Source organism: Lethenteron reissneri, unplaced genomic scaffold, assembly GCF_015708825.2.
Source record: "Lethenteron reissneri isolate LAM-NWPU_2019-01 unplaced genomic scaffold, ASM1570882v1 scaffold_116, whole genome shotgun sequence".
NCBI classification, from domain to species: Eukaryota; Metazoa; Chordata; class Hyperoartia; order Petromyzontiformes; family Petromyzontidae; genus Lethenteron; species Lethenteron reissneri.
The window spans coordinates 38,917-53,831 of NW_026890849.1; the positions used below are offsets into that span (position 1 = coordinate 38,917).

A 14,915-nucleotide genomic window follows, 5' to 3' on the forward strand; every position below is an offset into this window, starting at 1 on the left:
CGTGCAAGTGCTGCAATGGCTTTACCTAGAGCTAATGAAACTCCTTAACACTAAGTTAGACAGCATGCTGCCTGTACTGCACCTACAGCTAATTATTATCCTGAACACTAAGACGCAAGAGCATGTTGCCATGACTGCACCTATTGATAATAAAATGACACTCCTGAACACCAAGAAGCAGACGGCATGCTACCAGTGCTATGCTTGCACCTACAGCGAATGCAACTCCTCAACAGCAATGAGCTGCACTGAAAAACATCACAGCACACATGGCTGCTGCCACAGCTAATCCAACTCCAGGCCACCAACAAGCAAGGCAGATTGAAAACAGCACGACAATGGCTGCAACCAGGTGCATACCCTGCAGCCAAAAGGAAAAGTTTTTCTTTTACACACTTTCCTCACCTAATTTACACTTCTGATCCATAAATTGCCATTGGTTCCATGTCTACTTCTTGCAGCTACTTCCATGCAATTACATGGAAAGAAGACCCTCCAGGGCTATACTGCAACTGTACCATGTTCTTTGTGTCTTTCGGTAAAGTCACGTAGATAGGTTCAAAGAAAATAACAAAAAACTACCGACGTTTCGATCGCAACACAAGCAGTCGTCATCAGGAAAAGGGGTTAGCCTCAAAAGGCAAACTGTTTATAAAGGTTTGGAGATGCACGTAGCCCAAGTGTATCAGCAGCATCAGCAGCAAGGGCGTGGCAACAATGCGAATGCAGCAGCAATGTCTATGCAGCATGTTAATGTAAGATCGGTGAATGGCCTCTCCGGCGAGCGCACTAAGGTGGCTATGTTAATGTGAGAGATTCGCTTGTTAATGAATGATCGCAGAGCTGCCGCCACGTCTAGGTTACTGCGCTAAGGTGGCTGTGTTAGTGTGAGAAATTTAACTTGTTAATGTAAAATCGGAGAGCTGAAAATAACAGTGAACATCGGAAGGTGGTAGGATGGGAACATCACATCCAGTTATGAATTAAACTGGTTGATAACGTCCTTCCAATGATTAAGTTTGTACCCATCTTGGATGGTTTCATGAACGAATCTTTGTTGATAGCTAGTGGGTTTGCAAAATACCTTCGTCTTAAAGAAATCAATTTCGCATGAGCCCACCGCATTAAAACAATGATCAGCCACAGCCGAAGTATTGGTCCTACCATGTTTCAGATCTGCCTTATGTTCACAAACACGGTCCGAGACATGTCGCTTACTTTCCCCAATGTAACTACTGCTGCAGACACAGCTTAGTTTGTAGACGCCAGGGTATTCCATGTCATGGATCACATCCCAATGAATATTAATTCCTGCAGTCACGAAAGTTTTAAGTCAAGATTTAACTGTACCATGGTTCAGCTGCCTACAATTAATGACCATCTCGAGCCTATTCATGTATTGATATATGCCAACACTACCTATGCAAGCCAATTCCAAAACAACAATAGAAGATAGAACTCATGCTTCAAAATGACATGTTTTGGCACCAACCAACTCATCCTGACATCTGGCTAAATACCCTCCACAAAAATGTAACACCACAATCCTATGATGCTCTTTAATGTCTACTGATTTTTTGGCACGGTGATGATGGCTACAATTTCCTACTTCACCAAACTGACCCAGCAACAGGCTTGCCAACACAAAATAAGCTTTCCGCCTTGGACTTCTTTGCTTTCAGGATCATGGTGCGAAACGGCAGCTTCAATCTCTTCTTGAGATGCTCTTCCACCAATTTGCTGTCGACATATATGCCAAAATTGAAGCTTCATTAGATTAAACCCACCAGATGGAAAACATCCAACATTGTTTATCCTGAAGCTCTCTACGCGCAGCACATTTAAAAGCTGTCCTCATTATGAAACAAAGCGCCGCGATTGTATAACACAAAAAAACCCGTAACAATATATACACATTTACAGACTTCATTGGCAGAATTCAATCATTCTAATAAAGCCAGCATTACTCTTAATGTTTCATAACTGAGACCTGTGCGAAGCCGGATAACTTAGTTATTACTGAATACAAACTATACTTCCGAGGATGTGTGTGCATGAGTGGGGAGCTTTTAGTGCAAAGGTTAGTGTGCTGCGCTATAAGCCCAGCGACCTGATTTATAGTCCCACAGAGCCAAGCCACATTTGGCTGTCGCCTGATGAAGCTGGCTTTAATTACTGACAAAACGTCGTACTCAGATTGTAAATGTTGTGGCTTGACTCTACAATACACAACCGGTGTGCTGTACTGGTGAAGAATTGGCCACCTTCTGATTACGTGACAAACCTTACGAGTCGGCTGTGGTGGCGGGTTTCATGACACCTTGAAATATTTACGCGATCTAACCCAAAAAACCTGTATTACGGATGTATATTTGGAGTTTGCGTGTCTCTCTCCCCATGGTCGCGTTTAGAGTCAACATCACCACGCGTTTAGAGTATTTGACCGATACCCATTTCCACGCGTTGATAAGCCACTTTGTTGTGGGCAGGTCGCTTCTGAAAAAGAGCGGTATAGCTCAAGTGGGCTTGGCATGGTTAAATAAAAAAACTCTAGAAATATTTAAAGTAAAAAAAAGTTTCAAAGTAGCGAACCAGGTGAAGACAAATTAAACTTAAGCAGAGAATTAAAGCAAATGCAATCAGGCGAGGGCAGGAGGCTAGGCCCAGCGTTGTAATGTTCCAACCTGGACATCGATTCCATACTCGCTGCTACTCAATTGATATCCCGACACGAGAGAGAGAAGGAGCAAGGCTCGACCTCGGTAAACAACAACAACCACCACAACAACAACAACCACCACGATGTGAAATTCTCACCTCGGATCTCAGTGAGAGCGCGCGGTGCAGCAGCTTCCTCGTATTTCGTGACGTACCGTGGCAGCAGGAGGTGACATGACGTCACTTGCGGGGTTCAACACACAATCCCCTCCCCCAACGAGCAGCGGTGTAACTGAATAAATTATGTTAATGAGCCGGGACAATGCCGGGTGATGGGGCTTGGCTGCTGAACCAGTCGCAATGAACTCGCGACGGTATCTATGAATAGCTTTGCCCAAATAAGGATTTTTACTGGAACGGAAATCGACAGTGACCAAGCAGACGTGACGTCACGCTCAAAATCGCGGTGTCGGGGGGCTTGGGGAATGAATACCTTGGTGACATGACGTCCCTAGCAGGTTACACCTCCCCTTGGCGTCTCACGCCGATGAGGTAATGCGGAGTGGTGACGTCTGAGCGAGAGAGCGCGGGGTTTGAGTTTAATACTCTTAGTTCTTTCGGTAAAGTCACGTAGGTAAAAAAATTAATTAAAATTAATAAAAATAAAACAATAAAATCACGATGTTTCGGAGGCAACACAAGTCTCTGTCATCATCACTTGATGCAGCAAATCTGGCTGTGACGGTCCCACCTGATGACGGAGACTTGTGTTGCCTCCGAAACGTCGTGATTTTATTGTTTTATTTTTATTAACTTTAATTTCATTTTTTTCCTACGTGACTTTACCGAAAGAACTAAGAGTATGAATCCTTGCAGTCACGAAAGCTTCAAATCTAGAGTTTGAGTTTAAGTTTATTTAGATTCCTTTTCCATTGCTCCCTCTCTTGAGCAGAGACCCCTTGAGTGCTTGAGCTCAACAACAACAACGTGAAGATTAGTGTGTGTGTACATTGTGTGTGTGTGTACAAACTGTGTGTGTCTATGTGGAGTGCTGAACTTTACGTGGACAACTTCTTGCTTTTCTGTCGTCACTTTATTTCTACTAACGCAGCACATTTCAGTATCATTCTCCTGCGCATTCTCCGCTCGTTAGCCACGCTTCGCCGACTTTGCTCGCTCTGCTCTGCCGTCTCTCCCGACTCTCCTCTCCACTCCTCCGTCACAGCCCAGCCGCTCTCTCGGGGTCTCTCCGTCTCACTCCAGCCGCTCTCTCGCTGCTTCTCTGTCTCACTCCAGCCGCTCTCTTGCGGCTTCTCCGTCTCACTCCAGCTGCTCTCTCGCGGTCTCTCCGTCTCACTCCAGCCGCTCTCTCGCGGCTTCTCCGTCTCACTCCAGCTGCTCTCTCGCGGCTTCTCCGTCTCACTCCAGCTGCTCTCTCCCGGCTTCTCCGTCTCACTCCAGCCGCTCTCTTGCGGCTTCTCCGTCTCACTCCAGCCGCTCTCTTGCGGCTTCTCCGTCTCACTCCAGCCGCTCTCTTGCGGCTTCTCCGTCTCACTCCAGCCGCTCTCTCGCGGCTTCTCCGTCTCACTCCAGCCGCTCTCTCGCGGCTTCTCCGTCTCACTCCAGCCGCTCTCTTGCGGCTTCTCCGTCTCACTCCAGCCGCTTCACTATACTTCGATTTAAAGCTTTCATGACTGCAGGGATTCATCTTCTTGGTTCTTTCGGTAAAGTCACGTAGAATGAAAATAATAAAATAATAAAAATAAAACATAATAAAATAATTCTCACGACGTTTCGGCCACAACGCAAGCAGCCGTCCTCAGGTGAAGAATGAAACTTCTTCCTGTACTCCACTGCTACTCTATACTTCTTCCCTTACTCCACTGCTACTCTATACTTCTTCCCTTACTCCACTGCTACTCTATACTTCTTCCGTTACTCCGTGTCTTCAGCTCCGACCGTGTGCATCCACTCCCAGGCACGACCCCACTCCAATTCCCTCAACTCCAAAACTCCCCTGTATTTATCCCCGACCCTATTAATTCCCAATTAATTAGTTGGCATCCCCCCGATGCCCCTCGCCCCCAGCCCCCGCTGCTACCTGTCTCCATTTCCAGACTTGGAGGCGCCACTTCACACCCAACAGCAATGTACACTTGACATATGTACACTTGGCACAGGTGGTGCAGCGGCCAGTCATCTCAGTCGACCCATGGCACCTGCTGGGTCTGCCCCATGACCTCCTGTCGGCGGGCGTTCGACACTTCACGTGGCCTTAACGTGCACATAGCCTGGCTCAAGCGCCTTGGTGACGTCACCGCCACTTAGTGGCGAATGGCGGTTGTTGTTGTGTATACACTCTGCACTCTGTATGTGCAGATTGTGTGTACACTGTGCGGGTATGCTGCGTGTGTGTACGCTCTGTGTGTGTATGCTGTGTGTGTACATTGTGTGTACACAACACATTTATACACCGTGTGTGGGTCGTCCCGATCAGGCGGGCGACATTATCTTTTCGTCAACTGCACAATGCTGTGTGGAAGCTACCTGGTCTGTCGCTCCACACAGAGCTTCAGTTCTTCTCTGCCACAGTCATACCCACCCTTCTACAGGCATGTGAAATGTGGACTCCTCTAATTGGAACATCTGCGCTGGTTGAAACATTCAGGCTGGCATGCCGACATTCAGATTGAGGGAAGCCAAGTGGTAGTGCATTCTCTATTTATTGCAGAGGTTTAAGGTTCCAAATCCGACGGGCATGCCTGGTTATTCCAGTAACATTACCCAAAATATGCACAGTCTGCTTAACAGTGGATGTAAAACATACTATTGTGTCATTCAAAACGCATCGGTCATTGCATGTTGGTGTCATTGTCAACATTTGGGTAATTGCAAATGTTATCCAGAAATAACATGATGAAGCTTACAAATCAATTATCGCCCCTTACTGACAGACTCATGCCCCATGCAGGCTGGTGCACAGTCACCTGACGCCCTACAGGAGCAGCTGCCACTTGTGGGTGCTCTTCGAGTGTTTGTGATGAGATACGATTTTTTAAAAACTCCAGAGTTGCTGAGGCAATTAAGCAAGCACCATACACATGCAAATATTATTAATTTAAACATAGCAAATGCTTGCGAGCTTATTGGCTCTTGCTCCTGATTAGACATCTACCCAACCCACAGGTCCACAAATACTGGCCACTCTTACTCTGCAGGTTGACCCTAGGAATAAAGTTTTCAACTTCATATCCTTTTCATTAAATGCCTGTGACAAAGGTCAATCTATTGGAGATTCATTGTCTCAAGCTTGCACATCTATCGGATCTCCACTTGACTTTGTATTGTCTCAAGAAGTCCACTCACACCTCCACATCCACAAACTGATGGGAGTTGCCTCGCTCTGCCTCAGAGTAAGAATTATCCTCCTGCTTCAAGTTGCCTCCATCGATCTTCACATTTAACCTTCCCTTCTTCGCTATTCACTGTCACTTCACATTTCACTTTTGCCTCTTCATATTTCACCTTAATATTCATATTCTTAGGTTTTTTCGGTAAAGTCACGTAGGTAAAACATCAAAATTAATAAAAATAAAATAAAATTAATTATTAATTTTGATGTTTTACCTACGTGACTTTACCGGAAAAAACCTAAGAATATGAATCATTGCAGTCACGAAAGCTTCAAATCTAGAATTTCACCTTAATATCTTTCAAAGTCTTCTTGGTTCTTTCGGTAAAGTCACGTAGAAGGGAAGTAATAAAATAATAAAAATAAAACATAATAAAATAATTCTCACGACGTTTCGGCCACAACGCAAGCAGCCGTCCTCAGGTGAAAACCAGGTCTGTCGAGGCGACAGCGTCTGAATGAAACAGCACACGAGCTTGGAGCATATATATAAGCTGGGTTGGAAGGGGGGGAAAGGGCGCCTTGACAAAAGAATTTGCATATGAAGAGGAAATTAGCATATTTATGGCAAATGCAGGAATGTGATTAGTATTACATATGCCCGTGCATTATGCAGGACTAGCAGCATCAAAGGGAGGGGGTATAGGAAATGAAAGTATGTAAATAGTACTAATTATGCCCGTGCATTATGCAGGATTAGCAGCATCAAAGGGAGGGGTAGCATTAATAAAGGGAAGGAGTGTTAATAGTATGTAGCTGCAGTAACTAAAACCAACACGTAAACAACTAAAGTATAAACTACATAGTATCATCAGTATACTAACTATACTCTACAATAAGCTGAGTTACTAACAGGAGTGGTAGTGTAGCGGTTAGCGCACTGACCCGAGTTCGATTCCCGCTCACGGTCAACACCCAGTGACTCAGGCTCAAATGAATACCTGGTGCGGTGTGTAAACATCGCCACTGGGGAGACAAAGGTGGCCGGGCGTGGTGTTGGCCATCCACCCCCTCGTGTGTTGTTGGCCTTCATAGGTGCTCGCTAACAACACTTGCCCCAAGTCTGTTAAGGCTATATGGGGGATCTTTGTGTACACTGTATGTTGGCATAGTAGGCGGGCGTTCGACACTTCAAGTGGCCTTAACGTACACATAGCCTGGCACAAGCGCCGTGGTGACGTATACTCTAAGTGCAGATTGTGGGTACACATTGTGCACACAATACATGTCTACACAGTGTGTTGTGTGGTCCGAATCAGTCAGGCAGGATTATCTTTTCATCAGCTGCGCAATGCTGTGTGGAAGCTACCTGTTCAATCGCTCCGCACGAAGCTTCGGGTCTTCTCGGCCAGTCATGCCCTCCCTTCGAAAGGCATGTGAAACGTGGACTTCTCTAAATGGAACATCTGCGCCGGTTAAAACATTCACGCTGGCATGCCTACACTCAGATTGAGGGAAACCAAGTGGTAGCGCATTCTCTTTTTATTGCAGAGAATCAAGGTACAAATCCGACAGGCACCCCTGGCTACTCCATTAACATCAACCAAAATATGCACCGTCTGCTGAACAGTGGATGTAAATCATACTATTGTGTCATTCAAAACGCATAGGTCATTGCATGTTGGTGTCAGTCAAAATTTGGATAATTCAAAATAGTATCCAGAAATTACATGAGAGAGATTACACATCAATTATCAGTTAGGTATGGTTTTGGACACACCACCACCTTTTTACCATGCCAATGTGTGACAGTGTCAAGTTTGTATTTTCAGTAATGTATATTAACTGTTGAACATGGAGGTTAAATCAAAAGAATAGTTTATTTTAGTTTTCCTCTGGAACTTTTTATAAGAATGTAAACAGCCAGGAAAATATCTCGGCACATATGCAGTTGAAGTTAGATCTGTTCATCCGAGCATTCAAGCCAGTCTGAGCCTGGCTTCACACCTCGAAGTTTCGATTGAACATTAATCTATGCATTTCTGCATAATACAAATAGTATTATTTTCAACACCCATTGCTATGTTAGCTGATTTTTTCTTTAATAAATATTTTCGTAGCTAGACAGCCGAAATTGTGTGCTTGGAGTTTTTGGTAAACATTCATTTTGAAGATACTAGGGCATCCAGGCATATTTATGACCATTTGTCCTCTAATAGTGTGCCTTAACAGCCAGTGTGATGAATTGGGGAATCGTTTTCACTATATCATAAATATATGAATAAGTATAGACGTGTAAGTCATGTGTGACTGTGTATATATTAATACCGTAGATGGTATGGATATGTTTTTCTGTCTGCAGCTGACGTTTCCTCTGACGCTTCCTCTGCAGAATTGATCTGATGGAGTAAAGTCACTCAGCTCAGATCGGTACAAGAAGGAAACAATTCGACCAGAATGCAAACAGCACGGATCGTACTGGAAATTTTACATAGCACCAGATAACTCACACAGGAGAAAAACCCTTCAAGTGCACTGTGTGTGAGAAGGCATTTGGATGGTCATCAAAACTTAAAAGACACCAGAGAACACACACAGGAGAGAAACCCTTCAAGTGCACTGTGTGTGAGAAGACATTTGCACAGTCATCAGTTCTTCAGAGCCACCAGAGAACACCCACAGGAGACAAACCCATCAAGTGCACTTTGTGCAGCACGGCGTTTGCATGGCCATCTGTTCTTCAGAGCCACCAGAGAACACACACAGGAGAGAAACCCTTCAAGTGCACTCTGTGCGGGAAGGCGTTTTCACAGTTAGCACATCTTCAAAGACACCAGAGAATACACAGGCATCAGAAGATCCCCAAGGAGTGTGGTCTGAAATCGACTTGTGAAAGTTAAAGTGCTGCAATGAGCCAATCCTTTCTGAAACAAGAACCAGAAGGAAATCCCGGCTTGGACACTTTAAAAGGTATCAACGTTAAATGTGAAGAGGCGAATGTGAAATGTGAAGAGGCGACAGTGAAGAGCGAAGAAGTGAGGTAAAATGTGAATATGATGATTCAACTCCAAAATCTGACCTTCACATTGATGAAGGCAACGTGAAGCAGGAGAATTCTGACGGTGAGGCAGAGCGAGTCAACTCCCAGCAGTTTGTGGAAGTGGAGGTGTCGGTGGACTTCCTAGACAATACAAAATCAAATGGAGACCCGGTAGATGTGTAAGCGTGAGACAATGAAGCTCCAATAGATTCACCTTTGTCACGGGCTTTTAATGAAAATAACGTGAAGTTGAACACTCAATTCCTATGTTCAAGCTGCAGAGTAAGAGCAGCCAGTATTTGCGGACCTGTGGGTTGGGTAGATCTCTAACCAGGAGTGAGAGCCAATCAGCTCCAAATCATTCACTATGTTATAATAATATTAGCATTTGTATGGTGCTTTCTTAATTGCCTCAGCAACTCGGAGTTTTGTTTAAAATCTCATCACAAACACTCAAAGAGCATGTTGTATATATGCCTTTTCCAAAAATGTATATTAATAGTGATTCTGCCCTTTTTTAAATCCTTTATATTAAGTTCGCTTGCTTGCTTGCGTGCGTGCTTGCTTACGACCATGCAAATCTTTCGGTCGTTTTGTAACCCACTTCCCGTGATCCAATCGAGCTGACATTTTGCACACAGACTCGTTGTGCGTGACAATTAATTTTCGTGAAAATTTTTTTCTAAAATTTTACACGGTTTAGGGGAAAAAATGTAAATATTTTATTACCAATTGCTTAATGCTGCCAGACAATCATCTGACCCATAGGTGGCAGCCATCTCAAGCCAGAGGACGAGAGGACTCTAACCGCCACGCATATAAAGGATTTATAGTGAAAAACTTAGTTTTTACGGGTTAATTTTTTTAAATCCTTTATATTAAGTTCGCTTGCTTGCTTGCGTGCTTGCTTGCTTACGACCGTGCAAATCTTTCGGTCGTTTTTTAACCCACTTCGCGTGATCCAATCGAGCTGACATTTTGCACACAGACTCGTTGTGCGAGACAATTAATGTTCGTGAAAATTTTTTTCCAAAATTTTACACTGTTTAGGGAAAACAAATTAAATATTTAATTACCAATTGCTTAATACTGGCAGACAATCATCTGACCCATAGGTGGCAGCCATCTCAAGCCAGAGGACGAGAGGACTCTAGCCGCCACGCATATAAAGGATTTATAGTGAAAAACTTTGTTTTTACGGGTTATACTTATTTATAATTTTGATTGGGATGTAGCGCTGGGGCACGGAAAGGGTGAGTACCCCCCTGCCTCCTACTTTTTCACACAAAAGACAACTGGAGGATAATTACTCGCAAGCCTGCTTGGGAAGTCGTAAAATTTAATTTAAAAAACTGACAAACCCAAGTGGGGGCTCATGACATTCTGTGGGAAATCCCCAGTTGACTTCAAGAAAAGACTGCCATAAAGGAAATAACCCACAATAAAACCAACAAGACGGAAACAGCAGGGGTCACAAACCTCCTCGGACAGCGAAATCCACCCAAGGGCGGTACATCATTATGAGCTGACTGGGGTTTTTAAAATACAATAGTAAAGTTGGAAGCTTAGCTCTATCTTCAACCTCAGGATATCAAAATATAACTTGAGAATAAGAAGCACGGATCCCTGGCGATGCAGGCGGGGAACAAAGGTTACCAAAACCCTCGGAATATTCTTGGTAACAACTATGGTAGTCCACGAATCTTTGTTAAGCATGAACCAAATAATTATGAAAATATTAGACCTATGGTCATTCAGAAGAGATACAGTGTGAAATATGTCAATCATACACGACCAAGATAATATGTATTTCACGAGATCAGAGCCTCACTAACCGCCTTTGTCTTCCAGTAGCTAACACAGCACATGGTAGCAGTACATTAAGTATGCAGGGGGCGCCTCCCCCTAACATATCAAATACCACGCAAGAATTCCAAACCGTGATGTGAGTGCTGTGAATGCTGCTCAAAACATACTTTAAGTATCTTGCAGAGTCAAAACTGCGGAAAGTGGTACGGTACCAAGCTATAAGAGGTGTAAAAAAAATTTTGTTTTACTTCCAACCCGTGATGAGAGGACGTAAAACATGGCGACAGCAAGCACATCTCTGCACAATAGGTCACGACTTTAAAGGCCACAGCGCCCGTTTTTGAGAGAGAATGTAAGTCTGAGGCGAGAAAAGTGTAACACTTCCAACCCGTGAACGGAAACATGGCGGTAATAAAGACATCTGGACAACAAACAGCCTAAGCGACTTCAAAAGGAAAACAGCTGCCCCTTTGTGAGAAGAAAGAGCCTGAGGTAGAAAAATTCATATATTAGCAAGGACTCAAGAACAGAAATCAGTACTGCGAGTGACAGGCGCCGGAGATTGCCCTCGTGACTGGCAAAATTGATAGGGAGCTCTGCATTGGCAGAAGCCATGCATCACGGAGAGTTTAAAAAAAATGTTTGCGTCATTGAGAGAGGCTGCCAGCCAAGGCTGGTACTCGCAGTATTACAATACAAACGTGGGGAAGAGTGCTGTCGCATTACTATTCCCGGGGGCGTGGTCGCTGTGTATAGCCAACACATGCGATCATAGAGTGACAATCGTTATGATTGTGCTCAGATCACAGTCAACCCTTCGAGGGAAAACTGTTGCAACCATTATTCATGAGAGTGCCCCTTTAAACCGCAACCCACAGACTAAGTTGAGTTGAGGGTCTGATCAGAGACTGACATGGAATGATATAACTTGATCTGGCGGGGGGGGGTACGATAGGCGCTGTCTCTCCACAGTCTAAAGACGAGGCATTGCTGCTGGCCACGTGGAATTCCGAGCAGTCATAGTGGAGGTGAGGCTGCCCTTCCTATATTGGGAGTTGGACTGATCACGCCTGAATCTGAGGAATATAGGGGGGGTCACTCATGGGTTGGATCTGGCTTTAGTCACCACGAGGGGTGGACGGTCCTCTATTCACAGGATAACACCAAACAGGGAGAGGCTCTTGTTCTGAAAAATATAAATAAGGGGGAGTGTGAGTGTGGTGCCACAGCAACGGAGCAACTCTGCCGGCGCTGCTATACCCCCGCAACCCCCCACACGAACGCACGCACATCCCCTCTAAACACACACACACACCCACGTAGGGCCTCGTGGTGGGGGGGGGGGGGGGTGTCATCTGGCACCCTGGGTTTTTACCCGAGGGCCGCCTCATGGGGATGTCCCATGGTTTCCCAATGCCAGGAGATTGGCCGCCCCCTCCCCCAGTGAATTGGCTTAGAATTGTATGGGCATGACGAATATTCCCGGGCAAACCGCAATGAGAACACACCGAACACAGGGGAATAGGTCCGTGGGGAGAGCAAAACACCTAGCGAGCTGGCTAAAACAACAAAGCATCAACCAAGAACACGGGAGGGAAGGACGGACACTTAGACAACAGGTTATGAGGCAAGTGAGAGAAAGACGCCAGGTAGGCACCCGATTGGCCAGCAGGGTACTGCTCTCTGCCCAGCCCTGTCCGGATTGAAAGAGAGGGCCCGATTGGCTGGGAGGACAACACAACTTGACCAGGGATTTTTGAATTGGGAAGAGATAAAAGGAGGGAAGAGGAGAAACGTTGGGCAGTTCTCCTCGAGTCAGCCAGCGACCCCATCGGACTCCCAGCCGCTTGTAGCGTCCGAGGGACGCTAGCGAGTGCAGCTACAACTCAACCCAGGCAGAGACCTCTCGGACCCTCGTCCCTCCGACTCCCATCGCGTCCATGGGATACCGTGAGTACGTCCGAGGGGTGAGGAATAGCGCAAGGGTGCAACGAGGGTTTGGATAGAGATAGGTGGGACACTGCTCGCTGGGTATCTTGCTCCAGGTCACGCGGGGTTTTTTTTCGGGCGAGCCAGTAGTAAATTTTAGCACAGAGCAACGACGCCGCGTGGTTTCTGTGTGTGTGGCGAGAGCGAAGGAGTATATTTCGATTTAAAGCTTTCGTGACTGCAGGGATTCATCTTCTTGGTTCTTTCGGTAAAGTCACAAAGAAGGGAAGTAATAAAATACGTGACTTTACCGAAAGAACCAAGAAGATGAAAAGCGAAGGAGTACGTGCGTATGTGTGACGATCGGCGTGTATTCAATCATAAACGATTCCTGACGTTCGCGTGCATGTTTGCACGGCGAACTAACGCATGAATATTATCATCAATACGATCGTCGTTGTGCCACATGTGCGCAATCGCGTGCGGGTTTACTCAGCACACTTTACGCAGTGTGTTTGCGTTGCGACGATCACATAAGGGGTGTCGGCGTGGTGCATAATTCGAGCTTGCGTGCGAGTGAGGCTGCGCTGCGAAGTAACTCATTGACTGCGCCCGCGTCCGCACATCCGCCGTGCTATTTTTAGCGCGAGCCGTGGCCGTCGTCCTTGCCCGTGTGCCTGCACGAGCGCGCGCTTGCAAGTCGCCACCTCGGCATTAGTGGTGGTTGACGTGGGGAGTGTGTGGAATAACCCGAGGCGGTAGGGAGCCAGCCACTAGTCATGTCCCACAGAGAGGACGCTGGTGCAAGGGGGCCGATCACTCCATCGGTGGCAGCCTGGCGGGGAGGAGAGGAGGAAGGGGGAGAGGAGGAGGGGAGCATCAGCCCTCACATGAGCGCGATTGCAAAAAGTAGGAAGCAGAGACTGCTGCAAGTACCTTTGAAGGTGGGCACGGTGCACAAAGGGGTGGCTATCACCTTACAAATACAGGATGCACACACACACAAATCAGTGGCGGCTCCTGCAAAATCTCTCAGGGGGGGCACATGTTTGGATGATTGATAAGGATAAGGTCCACCCATGCAATGGATACATTAACAGCTTAAGCATGTAAAGGCAACTTCACTACTTTAATATTAATGAAAAATAAAGTGACTCTTACATCTCCTTGTTTGTTTCTATACTCAATATTATTACACTACTTACATCACATTACTCGCTTAATACACTGCTTACTTATACTGAAATTTTGCTCTTCTCTCTTTCAAAGTAGCAAAGTGATCAATTACTCTCTCATTGAAAGCAGGCATGTTCCTGACTAAATTTCGATTTAAAGCTTTCGTGACTGCAGGGATTCATCTTCTTGGTTCTTTCGGTAAAGTCACGTAGAAGGGAAGTAATAAAATAATAAAAATAAAACATAATAAAACAATTCTCACGACGTTTCGGCTACAACGCAAGCAGCCGTCTTTAGGTGAAGAATGAGACACTACCAAGCTAGAAGCTTATATATACGCTGGGTTGGAGGTGCAAGAAGGGCACCTTAACAAAAAGAATGTGCATATGAAGAGGAATTTAGCATATTCATGGGAAATGCGTAGGAGGTGGGCGGGGGGGGGTTCAAAGTCATATTATGCCCATGCATTATGCAGGATCAGCAGCACCAAGGGAGGGTGCAGGGAGTAGCATTAACAAAGGAAAGGAATGTTAATAGTATGTAGCTGCAGTTACTAAACAACCACGTAGAAAACTAAAGTATAAACTACATAAAAAACTAAAGTATAAACTGCATAGCACCATCAGTATACTTACTATACTCTACAATAAGCTGAGTTACTCACAGAAAGTAATACATTACAATTCTACGTCGTAAAAATTATATATGCTTCCATCTAAACTTTATTCTCTTACATCACACGAGCATACACCGTACTATATACTGCCATAGATAAACCCAACATTAAATTATATACTGTATTGCTATAAACCACCTTATACATTTTAATATAACACTATGTATTATTCTACCCACCTTAATGTGTATCACACTGCTATATGTTTACTATACAATTACGATACTATATGTTACTTTGTACATTGTATTAAGCATATAAATGTTATACTATTT

General features: G+C 45.1%; 1 protein-coding gene across 1 annotated transcript in view; it reads right to left on the bottom strand.

Moving 5' to 3' along the window:
* LOC133361645 (oocyte zinc finger protein XlCOF6-like) overlaps window positions 1-2,907 on the bottom strand; it is a 39,028-nt gene extending 36,121 nt beyond the window's left edge. The window contains exon 1 of the mRNA XM_061580627.1: window positions 2,818-2,907. The gene's annotated coding sequence lies outside the window, so the exon portion shown is untranslated. The remainder of the gene's footprint in view (window positions 1-2,817) is intronic.
* Between the last annotated feature and the right edge of the window lie 12,008 nt (window positions 2,908-14,915).